Genomic DNA, 23,340 nt, shown 5'->3' on the forward strand with positions numbered 1-23,340 from the left:
CTGGACTATCTCTGAGAAAACATGCTCAGTGTGTATAGCTACATATGCCTTAGCCTATTACCAGCACCAGAAAATGGCTATAAATTGCATTTGTGTAACCAAAGGTTTCCCTAATGCAGGTCTCTATGGAGATGGATGGCACCTGTTTCAGTTTTAAGCAGAGTAGCCTGCTCCCGGCTCCGAGCGCTAAGTGCCAGCCTGTCAGGAAATGACAACATTACAGCATGCAGCCATTTGCAATTTGCAGTCTACACTCTCAGGGGTCGCGACCCGCGCTGCCTGCAGCCATGGAAACCCTTGTAATGTTTAAAAAGTACAGTACTGATGAACGCGCTCGTGAAGACGGCAGAAATGCCAAGTAGATTTTGCAGAGGAGAGGAGGAGGAGGAGGAGGAGAGGGAAGAGGAGGAGGGAAGAGGAGGAGAGGAGGGAGGGGGAGGGGGAGGGGGAGGAGGAGGGGAGGGGGGGAGAGGGGGAGGAGGGGAGGGGGAGGAGAGGGAAGACGAGGGGGAGAGGGATGAGGAGGAGGAGGGGGAGGGGAGGCAGAGGGGAGGGGGGAGGAGGGGGAGGAGGAGGGGAAGAGGAGAGGAGGGAGGGGGGAGGGGGAGGAGGAGGGGAGGGGGGGAGGAGGAGGGGAGGGGGGAGAGGGGGAGGAGGAAGGGGGGAGGAGAGCGAAGATGAGGGGGAGAGGGATGAGGAGGAGGAAGGGGAGGGGGGAGGAGGAGAGGAGGAGGAGGAGGGGAAGAGGAGGAGGGGGGAGGAGAAGGGGATGAGGAAGGGGAAGAGGAGGGGGGAGGGCTCCTCTTCAGTTAAAAGCTATAGGTTCCCCCTGTTTCATTTTAACCTGAAGTTTAAAAAAAAATAAAAATAAATAATAATAATAATAATAATAATAATAATAATAATAATAATAATAATAATAATAATAATAATAATAATTAAAAGTATTATTTTCAGTTGAATACTTTATAAAATACAGTATATATTGGTTACACAAACTTTACTGTAGAATCTGTGCAACGTTTTAAATAACTTTATATGATGGTTTTATGTAAAATGGTTTAATTGAGTTAAAAACTGCAGAATTTGTTGACAATAATATGTACAAGCAAGGATTAAAGCATAGCAAACTGTAATATTGCTATTGTATAAACAGTGTGTGTGTGTATATATATATATATATATATATATATATATATATATATATATATATATATATATATATATGCATGCTGTACATGGCAGTTTAATAACTTGCATGTTCTCGGAATTCAGTTATTAAGAGCCTTAATACAGAGAGAGGCTAATTGACAGGCAGCCTCTTAAGTCTTAATTTTCTTTAAAATTGCGATGTTAAAAAAACCTGAAAGGGTAATTCTAATGAAAGTGACTGGGCCCTGCCGCTGAGGTTGGGGCAAGCCTTGTAAATTGAATTTCACTTCCATTTATTTCAGCTTGGCACTGTTCTAACAGTACATTTTAATCTGCCGCACTAATTGTCAGGAGGAAGGCAGAATCCGTCGCTGGCTGCCAGCGCCATTGCTACTCCTGCTGTCCCATCTGTGTTTAAGCATTGGGGGGGGGGGGGGCTTTGATTTATGTCCAAGGAAATCCAGAAGCTAAAAAACAAACGTCCCCTTAAGCTGTTTAAACATTCATGAAAATGCCTGCTCTGTCTGAGCACACAAACATCCGCTTGTTCAAGACTCTCCCACATGGCAAATAATTCTGTTTTATGGAAGAGAAATAGCCTTAGCTTGTCCCATAGACAGAAAGATGTGCAACATCTATAGATATATATGGACAGTCATGTGCAAATTTATTAGCACGCCTCAACATTCGTTATTTAGATCTTTTAGAGATCTACCTGCATGAAAACCTTTGGGTGTGAGAATTCTGCATTCAGCAATCAGATAATATGAGAATTTAACACCATCCCACAAAAAAAGAAAGAAAAAAGAGAGGAAGAAAGCAAGTGAATTATAAAGAGGGATCTCTGTGGGGTCAGGGGAAGGTTACAGTGAACAGGGCAGCAGCAAGGGGCAGGATCCCAGCAGGACTGCTCTTTGATATCTTGTCTTTGCACCTCTTTCATTTCGCATTGTAAACTCGTGTAATCCTTGCAGATTACACAGCCCCATTCTCTTTAATGTGTGCATGCCCAGCAGAGGAGGAGGTGGTTCAACCTGAATCCTGCAAGGGGGGGGGGGCAGTAGTAAGCAATGCCCCCCCCCCCCCCCGCCTGTCCCTCAGGCAGCCCTGGGTGAAGGGGTCAACCCTACTAGCAAGGCATTTTTTGGATTTCTGTTAAATGTTACCTCGAAGAGTACAGTAGTACAAGCATACGTTGTTTTAATTTAGCTTAGTGCTGTGTTGCTTTGTCACTGAGGGGTTTGAAGGACCTGCAGGAAACTGTTTCTGTAGTTTTTGAGGTTGGACACCCTTAGAAAATCCTCCTCTTGTAAAAGCATAGCAAAGAGTCATCAAGCACAATGGAAGCATTGTAAAGCACAGAGAGGTCTGGTAAAGCATAGGGAAGCATTGTAAAGCACAGAGAGGTCTGGTAAAGCATAGGGAAGCATTGTAAAGCACAGAGAGGTCTGGTAAAGCATAGGGAAGCATTGTAAAGCACAGAGAGGTCTGGTAAAGCATAGGGAAGCATTGTAAAGCACAGAGAGGTCTGGTAAAGCATAGGGAAGCATTGTAAAGCACAGAGAGGTCTGGTAAAGCATAGGGAAGCATTGTAAAGCACAGAGAGGTCTGGTAAAGCATAGGGAAGCATTGTAAAGCACAGAGAGGTATGGTAAAGCATATTCAGAAACAGGGTAAACTAACCCTTATAAAAAGTTCCCCCATAGTAAAAGCATAGCAAAGTGTAATAAAGAACAGTGAAAGTATGGTAAAGCATAGGGAAGCATTGTAAAGAATAGTGAGGTATAGTAAAGCATGTTAATAAACATGGCAAACCAGGGTAAACTATGGTAAATGCACAGTATAACCATGGGAAAAGCATGGTAAAACTGCAAAGCATATCATGCAAAAATACTGTGGCAAACCTGTATCGGGGTAATCAGAATAATAAAGTGATAGTTTAAAATGCCATGCAATGCATCAATAACTAAAGCTTTCTTTTTACATTATTATTATTTATTTTACCGATATTCAAAATCTTAACTACTACTAGTCACAGCCAATGAACGTGGGATATATGCACTACATTATTCATGAGCCTTTCTACAGCCAATCACAAGAGGTCAGGGTGTGTCTCAATGATATACACTGATGGCAATAAAACAACAAACTCCATCTTATTTATTTATTTAATTTTTTTTTAAAAGAGGGTTTCAGGAGGAAAAGTGAGCTTGATCAGAGCATTAATATACAATACAGCAGCTAAGTGCCCCCCCCGTCTCCCCTGTACTGCAGGAGAGTCCTGCGCTGTGGTAACAGTGCTTGGCTATGTCCCCTGCGTTCTGCTCCAGTGGGTCTCTAGGGCTGCGTGTTTGCCTTTGTTTTGCTGATTTCAATGTAAATCAGGCCCGGCTTTGGATGAAAAAAGGGGTAAAAAAAAAAAAAAAGATCAAACCTCTCCTGCTCCTAATTGTATTGTTATGCGAGGATTAGGCATGTCCCAAACACTCAGCGCTCACAAACCCTTGAAATTCACAGCCTTGTTCCCCCTGGGCCGCTCAGCCTGCTCTGAGAGATTTACAGTAACTGCCCTCACGTCAGCCTTGCACACTCATGCACAGAGTCATGCACACCAATACACATGCCCACACATGCCCAGAAACACCAATGCAAACACACACTCACAACAAATGAATCAGCAAGAGATTCATTGAAATGTGGTCCAAGTTAAACCAGATCAGTATTATTTGTTTATTTAGCAGACGCCTTTATCCAAGGCGACTTACAGAGACTTGGCATTAGCTGCAGAGTCACTTACAACAACGTCTCACCTGAAAGACGGAGCACAAGGAGGTGAAGTGACTTGCTCAGGGTCACACAATGAGTCAGTGGCTGAGGTGGGATTTGAACCTGGCACCTCCTGGTTACAAGCCCTTTTCTTTAACCACTGGACCACACAGCCTCCTAGTATGTTCACACCTGATAATTATCCTCTCGTACATGTTCACAACTTCATTGAACTACTGCTGTGTTCATCTGATTGTTTCATACTGGTTGTATAACAACTCCCACTATATTAAGTACACTGCACATTTCTAAAGGAAATATCTTATATTCCGTTTGTTCTAAAAACATACAATCAAAAACAAAGGTGCACAGACTCTACACTGGGCCAAAAGTTTAGTCCACTAAATATGATATAGTTAATAATATAGTTTATATATATATATATATATATATATATATAATCTTTAAACCAGTGGTTTTGCAGTTAATGCTTTCCCCATGGCTTTACCATGCATTTTATTAAATACAGTTAGCTTCACACAAGCATCAGTGCTGACCCATAAGGTTAAATAGGCAATTATATGATATTCAGGAGTGTTAATAAAAATGAACTGTGCAATTATAGAATTACGACAGTCGCTCACCCCTGCTTAATTTGTTTGAACATGAAAGAAAAATAGAGTACGAATCCGTTTTAACAAACTGACGAGATGTGCTCATTAAAAGTTTTTTTTTTGCTTTTTTATCGATACGAGGCGGCCGAGAGCAGTGGGCACATCCCGCGCAGTGGCAGCTCCGTGACGCGGTGCCAATATCACGAGGTGATCAATACGACCAGCTGGGCGAGCACGGGAAGATTCGTCAATAGTGCAGGGAACAACAACAAAGAATGACATACATAAACGAAGATCGCGTTTCTTATGTTTAATGCTGAATTAATCTTAATGCCATTCAAACACCGCCAGTTCACGTCTTCAATTTCATTTATTTCATATAGCAGGGCAGAAGAGCACAGCACACAACAGGACAGGATGACATGGGGCTGTTCGGATAACAGAGGTGTTCGGATAACAGAGGTGTTCAGATAACAAAGGTGTTTGGATAATCGAAGTTTCACTAAAAACTACTGAAATTTCGTTCTCTTTGATATTTTATTTTAAAACACTGAAACTCAAAATCAATTATTGTAAGGTGACATTGGTTTTATGTTGGGAAATATTTTTAAGAAAAATAAAAAAACTGAAATATCTTGCTTGCAAGTATTCAACCCCCACACATTAATATTTGGAAGAGCCACCTTTCGCTGCAATAACAGCTTTAAGTCTTTTGGGGTAAGAATGTACCAGCTTTGCACACAGTGTCTGAGTATTTTGGCCCATCCTTCTTGGCAGATTTGCTCCAGGTTGTTGAGGTTGGTTGGACGACGCTTGTGGACCGCAATTTTCAAATAGTGCCACAGATTCTCAATGGGATTGAGATCAGGACTTTGTCTTGGCCACTGTAGGACATTCACCTTTTTGTTCTTGAGCCACACCAATGTTGCTTTGGCCTTGTGCTTGGGATCATTGTCCTGCTGAAAGGTGAATTTCCTCCCAAGCTTCAGTTTTTTAGCGGACTGAAGCAGGTTCTCTTGCAGTATTTCCCTGTATTTTGCTCCATCCATTCTTCCTTCAATTTTAACAAGATGCCCAGTCCCTGCTGATGAGAAGCATCCCCACAGCATGATGCTGCCATACTTCACTGTAGGGATAGTGTGTCTTGAGGCATGGGCAGTGTTAGGTTTGTGCCACACATAGCGCTTTGAGTTTTGGCCAAAAAGCTCTATCTTGGTCTCATCTGACCACAAAACCTTTTCCCACATCGCAGCTGGGTCACTCTCATGCTTTCTGGCAAACTCCAGACGTGCTTTCAGATGGTACTTTTTGAGTAACAGCTTCTTTCTTGCCACCCTCCCATACAGGCCAGTGTTATGCAGAGCTCTTGATATAATTGACTGGTGCACCATTACTCCACTCCCAGCCACTGAACTCTGTAGCTCCTTCAAAGTGATTGTTGGCCTCTTTGTGGCTTCTCTCACAAGTCTCCTTCTTGTCTGAGCGCTGAGTTTTGAGGGACGGCCTTTTCTTGGCAGTGCCTGGGTGGTGTGATGCAGCTTCCACTTCCTGATTATTGATCCAACTGTGCTCACTGGGATATCCAAACACTTGGATATTATTTTGTACCCTTTCCCTAATCTATGCATTTGTATTACTTTATCTCTAACTTCTGTAGAATGCTCTTTGGTCTTCATTTTTCTTCAGATTCAACAGTGGGGTTTTTATCCAGAAAATGTGACAGCAACTTTAAAGGTTCACAGGTGGAGGCCAATGGTAAGGTAATTGTGTCCTCGTTAGGGCAGTTTCTTTCATCGGTGTAAACTGGGAGCTCCCACAGCACAGGGGTTGAATACTTATGCAAGCAAGATATTTCAGTTTTTTATTTTTCTTAAAAATATTTCCCAACATAAAACCAATGTCACCTTACAATAATTGATTTTGAGTTTCAGTGTTTTAAAATAAAATATCAAACAGAACGAAATTTCAATGTACCATTTGTAATTCAGTAATATGACAGAATTGGTCAGGGGTCTGAATACGTTTGCAAGGCACTGCATATATATGAAATGGACAACTTCCCCACGTTTCAGTGTGTTTAACATGCCTGTCAAGGGTGTTTGAAAACAAACAGTGGAGGTGCTTGTAGGCTTTTGGATGCCATGGTGACTAGTCATTTATTTCAATTTCAATCTATTAATGTGCTTGTTGTGATCTAATTTACTGCACAGTTAATGATGTAATGATCTACTGTTCCTTTCTATTTAACCCTTCAGGCATCCTGGTATTGAGTCTGTATGTCCTTTTATTTCCCTTTATTCTTCTGTATTGTACATTGATTGCCTCATTTAATTTCTTTGAAAACTACCAATTGCAGGTCATTCATGTTATGTTTATTTTTGTAAAGTGTTGAACTATTGGTTCATTTACTTTCATATTTCTTATATATATATATATATATATATATATATATATATATATATATATATATATATATATATATATAAGGCTATTTTGTAATGCCATAATGCCTAATATATTTCTGTATTGATTTATTCAGCATCGTCAAAAAAAAGAAAAAAAAAAGTATGTTTTATGTTTTAATTTTTCTAAATTATTGTACTAACAACCAATGCTACCAAAATGTGTTTTGCTGTGCCTTTAAATTGCATGCTTGCTAACTGCTATCAAGCTTCTTTTACCATACACTGCTAAAGCCACGGCGGTCACGGTCAGTGAGGAGCGTCCCCTAGTGGTGCCTGATAGGAATTTCACTCTTTGAATCTTAAAAAAAAATATATATATATATATATATATTTTGTCAAGTGTTCAGAATGTGAAACTGCACTTACGAAAAAAAAAGCTTTTTTTTTTTATAGTATACTCTGAAAGGACAGTGTTCTATTGTACTTTATAACTGTGAGTCATACTGTAATGAATCTCAACATTATATATATATACATATACACACACACATATATATATATATATATATATATATATATATATATATATATATATATATATATATATATAGGCCTACATATTTAAAATGTTGTTGTTTTATTTTTTATTAAATTTATTTATTTATTTATTTATTTTGGGGCTGGTGGGTTATCTAGCATTATCTGTTGCCTTGTACACCATGTATGAAATATAAATATGTCTCTTAAACATTTGAATGAAAAGATAATAATTATACACACACACACACACACACACACTCATACCTGAGATCACAGTCAGCACAAATAGACTATCTTACCTAAATTAACATGAGATCATCCTAGATTAACAAGCACTACATGTGTCGTCCCCTTTAATGGTTTGCAATCTTACGGTCCTGTTTGCAGCTGTAGAAGTCAAAAGGACGTCTCGCCTTCCTCGGTTTGGAACGCCACCAGCCTGTAACCATGGTAACCCCCTATCCGACCTGTCTCGCTCTAAATGACCTTTTTTTCCACCTTCAGAGAAACTTTGTAAATGGACAGATTGCGGGTCTTGCAAGCTGCTGAAATAATGTGCGTCTGTAAACATGGGTTGCGAATCAATATACAGGTACCTAAATAAATAAACTAATACGACTACTACTAATAATAATAATCACACAAATCAATAAACACATTCGGTCATTTTTTTTGATAAAGGAATTGTACAAAGTAGAATTTGTTGCATTATAATGTTAAGTGATCAACCACCTCCATTTTTTTTTTTTTTTTTTAAATCGTCCTGCTCAGTAGTCATTTATAGAGGTGCGGTTCCTCATTCGTTAATGCAGAATCCGATTTGGTAATGAGCCGTGGATCGAGACGCTGCTGAGCGTTGGTTTTCCGGTCATGTCGCCTCTTCACGGATGTTCTGGAATTCTTTCCAGCTTCCAAAGAAACGTCATTAACTACAGCTGTACCGCACGCGACATCTAATTCCTTGATTAGCCCGCAGTTGGACGCGTGTTTGCCAAATAAACGGTACCATAAAAGTGAAAGGGGTGCAGCTCACGACTACGCTGGGGGGGTTTGAATATTAATTTAGCTTAATTAAACAAAAACATTTAATGGCATTTTAGCCTCCTGATATCGCTGGCACACTGCATCGCAAAACATTGGACTTCCAAAAGAGGGCTTAGTTATCGTTTCCAGTCTCCAGTTGGTATTTTTGCAAGGTGTAACCCTGCGTTCACTTTTGCAGTTTGCCATGAACTTATGCCACTGCCTAATGCAATGTGACTCCTATCCGTACACCTGTCGCTTCTACCAGCCATAGCAAATAAAACCTTATCACCTGGATTACACAGGTGACTTGAGGGCAAATAGAAAGCTATGCTGCCGACTGAATGCTATTGTTAAATGGCACCAATGGATGTGATAAGTTTGCAAGTTTAACGACGTTTTTTTTTTTTTTTACAACGGGGTTATCAATTAGCCGCGTGAAAAGAACGTGTTAATATTGAAGCGGCTGCCGCTGCGGGCTAATCGTGTTGACCTACAGGATATAGCTATGATCAATCCGTGTTTAACTGTTTAATCGTTATCAAAAGTCGAGATAATGCACAGATTGCTTTTGAAAAGCCGTGTCTGTGTGCTGGTTATGCTGCTGTATAATGGAACCCATAATGGTTCTGTTTTGGGACACAAAGCCACTGTTCCAGGAGACCACCGGGAGACCTAGTTTGAAGTTGCTGTATCAAACCCCAAGTCTCCCCTGCAGTGAAACCTAGTCATCAGGTTTGCCAGACCGACAGTTTCAGTGCAGCGCGTTATTTCCAAAGCAATTCCCAGAGGATGTTTATTCTTAAAAGCCCCATCAGCCTGACAGGTCCTCTTATATTACAGATGCATGCCTTGGAGGACAGCGCTCAGCTCGCACACATTGATACTCAGGTGCTGAAAGATGAGTATTCACGGATTTTGGCCCAGAGCTGGGACTCTTGAACTGGGGTGCCCAGTAGCTGCTGAAACCACCCATGAAGCAGGTCACTTCCCTACAGGCTATATCGACGCATACCGAGGGAACACGAAGCCAGTTTGCGGCTCGGAACTTGCTTTCAGGAGACTAGGTTTCAGACCGTAGCACGGCACAGCAGGGGAGACTTGGGGTTTGATACAGCAACCTCAAACTAGGTCTCCTGGTCTCCTGGAACCAGGTTTCAAGCCACTGTTCCTGAAAAAGTGGCTCTGTGTTGTTGCCTCAGCTTTAGAACAGAGACCTAATTACATACTTGTAATGTGATAATTCTAGCTATTTGGACCCTTCTGTTTCAAATATATAATTTAGTATTTAAAGCATGCCATCTATTTGTACTGTTAATATATAGGCACTTTGTTTACTATCTATCTATCTATCTATCTATCTATCTATCTATCTATCTATTATTATTATTATTATTATTATTATTTATTTATTTCTTAGCAGACGCCCTTATCCAGGGCGACTTACAGTCGTAAACAAAAATACATTTCAAGAATCACAGTACAAGTAATAATACAATTAAGAGCAAGATAAATACAATGACTTTGGTTCTAGCAAGTACAAGTATGACAAAATACGATTCAGTAACGGAGCAGATAAGTGTCAGTGATAGTTACATCAGGATATAATTAAATGCAAAATATTACAGATTAAATAACACTTGACAGATTACAGTACTCTAAAGTACAGGATTAAATGCAGTAAAATAGGGGGCAGATAAGCGCAAGTAAAGCGCATTTAAGGTAGAGTGATAAGTGTCCAGAGGGGAAAAAAGAGGAGTTCTAGAGATGCTGTCTGAAGAGGTGAGTCTTGATCCGCTGTTAACACTATAGAACATGAAGCATGCGGGTTCTCTTTTAGAACCCGTTCGCTTGTTCTCTTTCTAAGCAGGTTCTAAGTGGAGCCTTCAGTGACTTTTGAATATGAAAGAACGTGTGCATTAATTTGGCCGTTTGCATATTTTATAAATATATAGCCTGTATATTTTTAAATATGGACACAAATGCATTAAAGCTTTACTCTTGTAGTCCAGTTGTCAGTACCAGTGCACTACATCAATCTGTTATGAAGCAGGCTACACATTGAGTAAACCGTGTGTTAAAAACAATAATATCATGCAGAACTAGACGTTTGTAATTGTAAGGCTGTAACTGAACTGAGCCGGTTTGATGTGACAGGATTCTGTCAACAGATTTATATTACCTCCCAGAAGTTTTCCACACCTAACACTTCACATTTGATTACTTTGCTGAAATGTACATCACTGAATTTTTTTTTTAAAAAACGTGTTAACAGCGGATTAGCTTTGTCACCTGCAGCCAAGCTAACAGTTTTTATATTCTTTGACAAGCAATCCCGTTTGCCCAGGGCATGTGGGTGGGTTATACTGTAGGTTTTAGCAGGATAATCTCCAACACAGAATGTTAATGTTATGTAATGTTACACTTCTGGGCAGATACCAAAACCACCATGACAGATAGTAATGGTAATACCACGGCATACATGCTATAGGCCTGGCTTTTAGAGTATATAACCTGTAGACATCACTGATAAAAACATAATGGATTACATGTAAGTGGAAAAACAAAGCTCAGAAAAGTTTGAGCAAAATTCTCTAACCATTTTCTTTCTAAATCAGGCCCTATATATATATATATATATATACAGACGTGCTCAAATTTGTTGGTACCCGTCCACAAAAAACAAAGAATGCACAATTTTCTCTGAAATAACTTGAAACTGACAAAAGTAATTGGCATCCACCATTGTTTATTCCATATTTAATAGAAATCAGACTTTGCTTTTGATTTTTTATTCAACATAATATTGTAAATATGAAAACAAATGAAAATGGCATGGACAAAAATGATGGGACCGCTAACCTAATATTTTGTTGCACAACCTTTAGAGGCAATCACTGCAATCAAACGTTTTCTGTAGCTCTCAATGAGACTTCTGCACCTGTTAACAGGTAGTTTGGCCCACTCTTCCTGAGCAAACTGCTCCAGCTGTCTCAGGTTTGATGGGTGCCTTCTCCAGACTGCAAGTTTCAGCTCTTTCCATAGATGTTCGATAGGATTCAGATCAGGACTCATAGAAGGCCACTTCAGAATAGTCCAATGTTTTGTTCTTATCCATTCTTGGGTGCTTTTAGCTGTGTGTTTTGGGTCATTATCCTGTTGGAGGACCCATCTGCGACTGAGACAGAGCTTTCTGACACTGGGCAGTACGTTTCGCTCCAGAATGCCTTGATAGTCTTGAGATTTCATTGTGCCCCGCACAGATTCAAGGCACCCTGTGCCAGGCGCAGCAAAGCAGCCCCAAAACATAACCGAGCCTCCTCCATGTTCCACTGTAGGTATGGTGTTCTTTTCTTTGAAAGCTTCATTTTTTCGTCTGTGAACATAGAGCTGATGTGACTTGCCAAAAAGCTCCAGTTTTGACTCATCTGTCCAAAGGACATTCTCCCAGAAGGATTGTGGCTTGTCAATATGCATTTTAGCAAATTCCAGTCTGGCTTTTTTATGTTTTTCTTTCAAAAGTGGAGTCTTCCTGGGTCTTCTTCCATGGAGCCCACTTTCGCTCAAAAAGCGACGGATGGTGCGATCAGAAACTGACGTACCTTCACCTTGGAGTTCAGCTTGTATCTCTTTGGCAGTTATCCTTGGTTCTTTTTCTACCATTCGCACTATCCTTCTGTTCAATCTGGGGTCGATTTTCCTCTTGCGGCCGTGCCCAGGGAGGTTGGCTACAGTTCCATGGACCTTAAACTTCTTAATAATATTTGCAACTGTTGTCACAGGAACATCAAGCTGCTTGGAGATGGTCTTGTAGCCTTTATCTTTACCATGCTTGTCTATTATTTTCTTTCTGATCTCTTCAGACAACTCTCTCCTTTGCTTTCTCTGGTCCATGTTCAGTGTGGTGCACACAATGATACCAAACAGCACAGTGACTACTTTTCTCCATTTAAATAGGCTGAATGACGGATAACAAGATTGGAGACATGTGTGATACTAATTAAAGAAACTAATTAGTTTGAAATATCACTATAATCCAATTATTTATTATCTTTTCTAAGGGGTACCAACAAATGTGTCCAGGCCATTTTAGAATATCTTTGTAGAATAAGCAATAATTCATCTCTTTTCACAGCTTCTTTGCTTTATTCTATGACATACCAAAGGCATGCAAGTATACATGATAAAATAGCTTTTAATTTCATCACTTTTCAGGAGGAATGAAGCATTATTTCAATGAGCTGTAAGGGTACCAACAAATTTGAACACGTCTGTATATATATATATTTTATTTCTTAGCAGACGCCCTTATCCAGGGCGACTTACAATTGTTACAAGATATCACATTATTTTTTTTTACATACAATTACATTATTTTAACATACAATTACCCATTTATACAGTTGGTTTTTTACTAGAGCAATCTAGGTAAAGTACCTTGCTCAAGGGTACAGCAGCAGTGTCCCCCACCAGGGATTGAACCCATGACCCTCCGGTCAAGAGTCCAGAGCCCTAACCACTACTCCACAGTGCTGCCTATATATATATACAAACACACACTCACTCTCTCTGAGAAGGGGTTGTGAACAGCGAGGTGTTTTTTTCCAGGTGTATGCAACAATGTCAATCTGCATTTTTTTCCCCTTTACTTACCGTTGCCAGAAATGTCAAGTCGTATGCTTGATATTTATACCACCGTTTGAATACAGGCGCATACACAGTACTTCAGCTGTCCACTTCAGGAATGAGGAACCGTCCTGAGGAATTAAATAATAATAATAATAATAATAATAATAATAATAATAATAATAATAATAATAATAATAATAATAATAATAATTGGCTATAAGTGGCGTGCTCTGTACCGTTTAATTTGGTTCTGTTCTTTCTTTGAACATTTAATTTACAGTTATTTCACCGGTCTTTTTCATTAAAATTAGTTAAGTGTTGGCTTTGTTAGCACCCCCTTTTCTTTATGTAGACACAAACAATTTTACGAGGTGGAGAGGTACTGTATTTCAATTGCTAACCGTAACTTCTATAAATAATTATCTAAATAAACTAAAGCATTTATATTTGATGTTAAGTTTCAGCAGTTTCATACAGGCCTGTATTGTGTATGAAGTGTTTAGGTGAGTGACAGGTACGCACGGAAAGAGAGCGCGCATGCGCACTGGTGATTATTACCGTGACACACACGCACACTGTCGTCAAATTTTGCAATTACAGTTACTTTTTTTTCAAAACGTGTTTATGTATTTGCTTACTTCATTGACTGTGAAAACAATTTCTTGTACTTTAATAAAAAAAATAATAACGCCGGCGATAAACAAACTCTCTGAAGATTTCAGGAGATTCTTCGAAGGTAAACAATCTTTTTTTTTTTTTTTTCAATAACACGTTAGAATAATATGTTACATTTTCTATGAAGTTTTATTTTATTTGTACGACAGAAAATAAGTCATTTGTATTACTTACAATACGTTTAATTAATTGTGGATCGACAATTAATGGACACAAGCCTTACAGTTAGTTATGTAAATAGATATAGCAAACTGGCACATTACACGGCAAATTATTTATTTATTTATTTATTTATTTATTTATTTATTTATATTTAAGTTAAACGCACCGCAGTGTAATATAAACAGTAGGTTGATAAAATCATGCAGTGTACAATGTGGAGTAATATAATTTATTTGAATGTATCATGACAGAGGTAAAACGTGTATAAAACACATTTGTAAAAAGCAATGCAGTAACACGAATTTGCACCAACGAACTTAGTGGCTTAAATAATATTTTCTAGTAGCAAAAAGTTCCCCCGAAGATTTACAACAGGGTATGTGTAGTGCAGGCTGGTGTTTTTCGGATACGAATACATTCATTTAAAAAAAAAAATTCTGTTTCTTTTCATTGCTTTTATATGGGGGGAAAATGGCATCGTCATATGGGGCTGTCATGTATTTGCGTTTTCCATATGCCCCGTAAAAGACTAGAATACTTTTTTTATCCGTCCAGCATGAAATGGTTACATTATGCTACTGTAATGTTGAGGTATGACACAGGCCCGGTTTTTGGGATGGAACCGCATAACAGTCTCGCGTTTTGATTGGTCCATGTCTGTCACATGAATACGTCGTCACACGGGTGGAAAAACGTGCTGGCATTTGTAACATTGTGATCAGATAGAGAGAGTGTTCTGCTTCCCACAACCTTACCATTAAAATATGTGGTATTACACTGTACTGATATTACAAACTATGAGGAATTACTTTATATAAATTATCATGTTATGCACGAATGTAAGAATTGGCTTTCTGTGGTGGTGTACTTATTTCTTTCAAGTAGCATATATCTATAATCGTTTTTTGCGATATATTTTAATATAAAACATATACGCTATTGCAGTTTTGTTACAGGATACATTAGTTTATCTCTGATGTAATCACAGTTTTACATATAGACTGCCCCTGTTTTCATTTACGTCGCAAATTCTGGGCCGCTTTACTTTTCAGATAATGTCCCAAATTCTGGGCCGATTTGGTTTGCAGATAACATCCCAAATTCTGGGCCGCTTTGGTTTTTAGATAATGTCCCAAATTCTGGGCCGCTTTGGTTTTTAGATAACGTCCCAAATTCTGGGCCGCTTTGATAACATCCCAATTTCTGGGCTGCTCTGGTTTTCAGATAACGTTCCGAAATCTGCATTTTCGAATTCAGGCCAGTTTTTGAGATATTCTGCTTAGCTGACAGCCGAGTTTCTAAGTCATGCATGCACAGTTTACCATAAACTAGACCGTTAATTCATTTAAGAGTACATGAATCAAAGTTAATGTATTTTTTACTCTCCTCAGAAAACATTTAGGAACATGGTATACCAAAAAAAAAAAAAGGTAATCTCATTTGCTTATGTAATGTCCATCAATATATAGTGAGGCATAGGGGTTTATCAGAACTTCTGGGTTTAAGAGACCAGTGCCCTTCAACAACTTCAAATAAATCCTATTGTATTGTATTAGTCAGCATTTCCCTTATCTATTCCTGATCATTTATACTGTAGGTCAGGGGTTTTCAACCTTTTTTTGAAACTGTACCCCTTCTATCTGGAGGTTTCAGCTCGAGTACCCCTTTACATTTTTCGCTCAACTGAACGGTACCTCAGTTACAATAAGAATTGTTAGAATAATCTGATGACCCCCCCCCCCTGTTTATTTAATAAATCTGGGTGACAAACTGCTGGTTTAGGACAGAACAACAAACAGTAAGCTTAATTCTTAAAACTTTTAACTACAATTATTTGGATGCACAGAATTAAAAAGACAAGTATTGGGTTAGGAGCACACCTATTTTTTTGTAACTTTGACGGCCTTTTGTAAAAGTTTGAAGGCCTTTTGATACCCAGCATACACTGCAATACCCAGCAAAGTTATACACTGATATTCTGATAGCACAGCAATTCAAATGAAGTTTGTAATTGGTTGTGTTCCTCAAATACACAATAAAAAGTGATATTTACAGGGTATACAGTTATACAGCGATACAGTGGTTTCGGACATCTAAGAACAGGTACTGCGAGCATCTGGATTTATACTCAGAGGTACTCTGTAGCCTCCTGGGACATTCACAGCTTGTTTGACACCCTCTTGTAGTTGCCCGTTTCTGCATATAAAGCAAAATGCTGTTTGTCAATCTCTCTTTTTTCTTATAAATCAGTCTTTGCAAGAATCATTCCAAAAACACTTGAATCAGTTAGGCACTACCAGTCTGACACTACAGGCCTTTAAATTGCAGTACCAATTTGCAAGTTGCTAAGTGGTTGCGTTCCTCAAATTTGCACTGCAAAGTGATATCTTAAAGAATAGGGTATATAGTGCTTTTTTTCGCCTCCCCTCGCTTTTGGTGCAAAACTGTGCTCCGATACACTCAGGCTGATACTGTGATCACAAAACACTTGGAATGGACTTAAATTGGTGCTTCTGTACTCTTTTTTAGATGCACAACAATCTTAGCTAAAGAAAATGGGTTCCTTCGAGTTCGTAAGACCCACGACCGACATTAGCTGAGCCTTACCCCGATGGTATTTTTATAATGGGATTTGCCATAGGGAAGGGGGTGGTCTCTTATCGTACCCGTATCTCCACGACCCCTAGGCCAACAAACTCAGAAGGACATTCTTTGCGTGCACAAGAGTCTTAGCTAAAGAACGACATCAGCCACGGGTTCAAACGACACCCCACCGCCAGATGGTGGGCGTTGCCCCAAAGGGGTTTTATAATGGGATTTCCCATAGACATTTTTCAGGGTGCTGTATCTCGGGTTCCGGGGGTCCCCAAGACTTGAAAATCGGTACGGAGGTCCACCTCTGGGCCCCTGTCGATCCCTCCAAGTGACGTGTCCCCAGCTAGAAAGGACACCAGTTTAGACTTTTTTTTGCCAACCTGGAGCTCAAAAGCTATTGGAAATGCAACCTTGACATGCCATCATGCTGAAAATGTGAAAATTTGTTGAAAATGTAGCATTTGAAAACGGGTGGCTCCCTGTGAAAGAGGGCCCCCAGACATGACCCTAAGAAGTTCAACCCGGTTTCTAGGCCTCGGGGTCATGGAGATATGACCCCGAAAAGGGTAGTTTTTGGACATTTTTGACAGGGCGTATCTCTGGTTCTGTGGGGGTTAGGAACTTGATTTTTTTTTGCGTTGGGGCCCCATAGGGCCCCGCACAAGGAGTCACCGTTTTCATGGTTCAAATGCCAGGACGGCTTGGCAAAGTGAATTTTTTCGTCATGACATGAGTTTTTGGGTGAACCACCACACCTTTTTAGGGGGTGGTTTGGGGTGCTCCCCTGAGTCTATATCACTTTGAATGGTGGTTCTACGTGCTCGGGTTCGAGAGATATGCCTGAAAATGTGTTTTATAACACTGCCATAGACATGAATGGGGCTGAATACCCGAAAATATATTTTGCAAAGAATTGCTACGGTGGGTGTATGCGTGCAAGGGTTGCATGGTGGTGTGTGCGTGCAGGGGTTGCATGGTGGTGTGTGCGTGCAGGGGTTGCATGGTGGGTGTATGCGTGCAGGGGTTGCATGGTGGTGTGTGCGTGCCAGGGTTGCATGGTGGTACACGTGTGTGGAGGGGAATTGGAGTTCAGGTTTTGCGCACAAGAGGGGCGGGGAAAAGTCTGGGAAGGGTAGGGTAAAAGAAAAATTACTACAATCATTTTTTTTCACTTTCGACTCCCAGTCTCCTTTCCCTCACTTTATGATTTTATTTTGTGATTATTTAATTATTGTCAAAATAAACGGCCTTCATCTACTCACAGTTGCAGTCTCATTTCTGTCCAAAAAGAACCTGAAACACTACAATATATTGATGGACGTTACATAAGAAAACGAGATGTCCTTTTTTCGGAATACCATGTTCCTTCCCAAAAATGTGTTTTAATATTAGCCTTTAATAAAGGAAAACGACTGCTTAAATTAATTTTCATGTATCTATTTCAGTGCAATGTAGTTTCTTCATGTAATAAGGAATACGTTTTTTAACATTTACATTTTTGTTTTTTTCATAAAAAAAAAAAAAAAAAAGATTTCTGGGGAGAGTAAAAAATACATGAACTTTGATTAATGTACTAAGGGTTACTCTCAAATGAATTCACGATCCAGTTTATGGTAAACTCTGCATGCATGCCTTAGAAACTCGGCTGTCAGCTGATTCCCCAAAACTGGGTTGAATTCGGAAATGCAAAGCGGCCCAGAATTTGGGATGTTATCTAAAAACCAAGGCTGCCCAGAATTTGGGACGTTATCTAAAAACCAAAGCGGCCCAGAATTTGGTATGTTATCTGCAAACCAAATCGGCCCAGAATTTGGGACATTATCTGAAAAGTAAAGCGGCCCAGAATTTGCGACGTAAATGAAAACAGGGGCAGTCTATATGTAAAACTGTGATTACATTAGAGATAAACTAATGTATCCTGTAACAAAACTGCAATAGCGTATATGTTTTATATTAAAATATATCGCAAAAACGATTATAGATATATGCTACTTGAAAGAAAAAAGTACACCACCACAGAAAGCCAATTCTTACATTCGTGCATAACATGATAATTTATATAAAGTAATTCCTCATAGTTTGTAATATCAGTACAGTGTAATACCACATATTTTAATGGTAAGGTTGTGGGAAGCAGAACACTCTCTCTATCTGATCACAATGTTAAAAATGCCTGCCCGCTTTTCCACCCGTGTGACGACGTATTCATGTGACAGACATGGACCAATCAAAACGCGAGACTGTTATGCGGTTCCATCCCAAAAACCGGGCCTGTGTCATACCTCGTAATGTTAGTCGATAATGTTTCAATTGCATTAAAACTGTACGAGTAGTAGAACAGATCACAGTGACCAAATAAATTATAATTTGTGGAGTTTTGTCTCTGAGGAACAGATTTTGTAAAACTGGAGTGCGTTTACATATCAGTCTGTCTGTCTGCAGGTGTCATCAAACTTTTTTTTCTGTAGGTCTTAAATGAGTTTTTTTTCTTTTTTTTTTTTTATAAGAAACGTGTTTTCATTTTAAAAGATGATATCAGGCTAAATAAAGCTCTCAGTTTCCATGCCATGCTCCTTGTTGCACTTCCTCTGTCAATAGGGGGTTGGTTAATTGCAGGAGGATTTCTGTATAGGGGGTGAAAAAAACTTGTTGGCTGCAATTGCTTCGCCTATGGCTGGCATGCTTACAAGCATCTGATAGATTTATGAAGAAAATGGCAACAAGTTCATTCTAATAAGTAAGGACAGGACTGCATTGCAGGTGGCTGGGAAGCAATACTATGATCCGTACAGTACAGGAGAGGACAGACCTATTATTAAGCAAGCTGTCAGTTCTTCATAGACGTTCAGGAATGCTGCTTGTGTTTTCGTTATTTCCTCTCTCCGTCTGATCCTGCGACACTGTTTTAACCTAATTTCCTCACCTGCCAGCCCCCTCTTTAGCTCGCATTATTTCTGTTCAGCCGACTTTCTCAAATTAAACCGCGCCAAGCCCTCAGGTCTTGTCTGTTTATTTATTTATTTTTCGTTCCCTTTTTTCGTTCTTCATCCGTGACACTTGCTGCTGGATTTGAATGGAGATTAACTGCGTGTCACATGTCGGTATGTCAGGTATATCAAGGCAGGTAGATGCCGTGGTTGTGCTCAGTCTCGCACAGACAGTTTTATACCGCCTGAGAATTAGGTTGTTTCTCTCCTTTGATGTGTTGCATTGAAACAACTGCAGGGATGGAAACAAGACTCCAATTGCTTAGCAGTTTCACTCATTCCAGGTTTTACCTGGAGCTTGATTAGCCCCAGTGTATAGGTAACAAGCTCAGGTGTGTCTTGTTAAACTCATAGTGAAATTTGAAATGGGTCAAACTGCAATGCAATGGGAGTTTTGTTATCATCACAGGGATGGAAATAAGACTCATGTTCCTGGCTTTACTACGAGTTTAATAAGACACACCTGAGCTTGTTACCTAGACACACCGTGGCTAATCAAGCTGGTAGTAAAACCTGTGATGGGTGAACCTGCTATGCAATGGGAGGCTGATTTCCATCCCTGCAGTAGTAATACATAATTGCGTTTTCCACAGTAAGGCTGATTTTGAGCACTGCACTTTGGCAGTGATGTCTGTGACTAAAACACAAGAAGCCATAGCAAGCAATTGTCTTCAGACCAGCAGTATCTTTACTTACACCACCACTGACTCATTGTGTGACCATGAGCAAGTCACTTCACCTCCTTGTGCTCCGTCTTTCGGGTGAGACGTAGTTGTAAGTGACTCTGCAGCTGATGCATAGTTCACACACCCTAGTCTCTGTAAGTCGCCTTGGGTAAAGGCGTCTGCTAAATAAACAAATAATAATATTGTGCAAAGTATCTTAATTTTTTAGCTGTTGATCTTTGCTTGATTGCCACCCCCCCCCCCCCAAAAAAAAAAACAAAACACTAGAAAACTGAATTAACCTGATGTTGCCTACAGTAAGTGCTACAAATAGGTGTACCTCCACTCTCTGTGCTGGCCACTGATATGCAGGGATGAAAATAAATTCCTGGTTTTACTAGAAGCCTAATTAGTCACAGTGTGCAGGTAACAAGCTCAGGTGTGTGTCTTTGTAAACTCATAGTAAAACCAGCAGGAATGGAGCAAACTGCTGTGTAACAGGAGTCTGCTTTCCAGCCACTGATATGTTTTCTTCTGATGTGTTGTCTAGCCATCGCTTTATGGAAAATATATAACAAATATTCAGGAGCTGGTTAACAAGGCTTTTATCATTTTGGAACAGCTACTATAATTGTGCGAAACGGACTGAGCAGTTTATAAATGTCGCTCGTATGTTTTGGAAAGTAAACACCAGTACAGATCATTTAATATAATTTGGGTGTCAGAGAGACTCGTGCATAGTCACGGATTGAAAAACTCTGTTGCATAACTTTCTTTCACGGCGAAACGACTAGAAAAAATATTCCCGAATCTGAAATGCCCTATTGGAGCATTTCATAACACAGACTCGCATTGACGAGCTGCTGTTTTTATTTTGTCTGAAAACCAAATGGAAAACGATTGAGTCTTGGTCAGGAGTTGTCTGGCTGGCAAGCAGAATGCCATTTAGTTTTGCTTTAGTCCTGTAGTCTTAAGTACGCAAATAGAGTCAGCTTTCAGTCGGTGTGTGTGTGTGTGTGTGTGTGTGTGTGTGTGTGTGAGAGAGCGAGAGAGACAGAGTTCTGCAACAATAATATTCACAAGTAACGAGCTGTAATCAGCAGGCAGCTTCTTAATCTGCAATACAAGGCTTTGAGAACGCTTTACTATCCATTAAGCAAGAAAGAAAAACATAATTGTGGAAAAATACAACTTTAAATAGCCATTTCTCCTCACAAAATAAATGTAAATGCAAGACTTTTTGTCTCCTAGGAAAGCAAGTGTTAGTAGGGACCCAGGGAGATTGATCAAGGCTTGCTCAACTTAAGGCCACGGCGATCAATAATCGATTTCAAGTGTCTGTATTTACCAAGTTGCTAGTCAAAACCGTGATTTACATGAGCAACCGAAGAAGAAATTGATTTGAATTTAGGTAAATATTACAACACCGGTGCATCACCTTCACCTATTATTAGGTGTTTCATTTTGCACAGATTTTATCTGGGTGGGTCAGGACAGAGTAAAAAAAAAAAAATCTGTTGCGTTTTTATGAGGCTGTCAGTTTTGCATTACAGAAGGGACTTGGACATTTCAGAATGGATCGAAACGGTGTGGCGAATACCAAATGACCTTCCGCGGCAGGAGTTTTTCATGAGCAGGCGGTGTGGTTGTGTGGTTAAAGAAAAGGGCTTGTAACCTGGACCCTGGTTCAAATCCCAGCTCTGACTCACTGTGACCCTGAGCAAGACACTTAACCTCCTTGTGCTCCGTCTTTCGGGTGAGACGTTGTTGTAAGTGACTCTGCAGCTGATGCATAGTTCACACACCCTAGTCTCTCTGTAAGTCGCCTTGAATGAAGGTGTCTGCTAAATAAACGAATAATAATAATAATAATAATAATAATAATAATAATAATAATACTCTTACTACAAAAAGCTATGAAACTCAAAACAAAACAAAAAGCATGATGGCGTGAGGCCACTGTTTCAGCACTGGTTTGCATGTGGTTTACATTGCTTCCATGTGTGTTTCGCATGTGATAAAACAATAAGGCGTTACTGAAAATACACTTAGAAATATATATTAGGAAGCGTGATTCTCTCCCCCTTCCCCCCTCCAACCTGGTGCAGGTAATGAACCCATTACCTAGCAAATTAAATTTTTTTTTTTTTTTAGTTTCTATTCTTTCTTTCCTAAACTTTTTATTTAGTTATTTTTTTTTTCAAAACGTTACAAAGTCAAGAGTTATTATTATTATTATTATTATTATTATTATTATTATTATTATTATTATTATTATTATTTGCATTTGGGTTAGTGAAGCAATTTTTTTGAATAGAAAATAATAAATCGATAAATCTTGGCAGCTCTATAATAATAATAATAATAATAATAATAATAATAATACTAATTTGGTGATTTGACTAAAATTGGAAATTTAAGGCATGAAAAGAGAAGAGATAAAAAAAAAACAGCGACGTGCTTTCTTTTTCAAAAAGTAATTTATCCCCTTTAAACCTGACATTGTTAAACTATTAAACCGTGGAGTCCCATGTATGCAATTATAATTGTAGCAATAAAACCTAATTTATACGACACAAGGGTAGGCTCTGCCAATAAATTCCTTTTCCTGCAGTGTCTGCTGCAGTAACCAGAGGTGCTCGGCCAGCCTGGCCTTAAAGCAACTGCTTCAGTCGTAAAACGGACTCTAAAATAAACACGCTGTATATCACAAGATTGAGCACGGATACGAAGGTGTGCAATCTAGCAGGGGCTGAGCTTGGAGAGCAGCATTCTTCAGCCTTATAGAAAAGTGTCCCACAGTGTAATAAAGCACAGTGAAAGCATGGTAAAGCACAGGCAAGCCTGGGAAAACATATTAAAAAAACAAACCATGGTAAATCTAACCCTTATAAAAGTTTCCCTTAGCACAGTGTATGAAAGCATAGTCATAGGCAAGCATTGTAAAGCGCAGAGAGGTCTGGTAAAGCATGTTAATAAACATGGCAAACCAGGGTAATCTATGATACATGCATCGTATAACAATGGGGAATAGATGTGAATTTTCTTTTTTCAGTAATGAATGGATACTTCATGTTTTTGCTTAATACACCTGGAGCAGTGGTGCAATGCTGCAGCCATCGAGATC

At 39.4% G+C, this 23,340-nt stretch overlaps 1 long non-coding RNA gene across 2 annotated transcripts in view; it reads left to right on the forward strand.

The window, feature by feature from the left end:
- The first annotated feature begins 13,667 nt into the window (after positions 1–13,667).
- The window catches only part of LOC131704969 (uncharacterized), a 92,520-nt gene continuing 82,847 nt past the window's right edge, over positions 13,668–23,340 (forward strand). For both annotated transcript variants that reach the window (XR_009310080.1, XR_009310079.1), the window contains exon 1: positions 13,668–13,865. This is a non-coding gene — a long non-coding RNA (uncharacterized LOC131704969). The remainder of the gene's footprint in view (positions 13,866–23,340) is intronic.

The sequence above is a fragment of the Acipenser ruthenus genome, chromosome 33, assembly GCF_902713425.1.
Source record: "Acipenser ruthenus chromosome 33, fAciRut3.2 maternal haplotype, whole genome shotgun sequence".
In the NCBI taxonomy this organism is placed as follows: Eukaryota; Metazoa; Chordata; class Actinopteri; order Acipenseriformes; family Acipenseridae; genus Acipenser; species Acipenser ruthenus.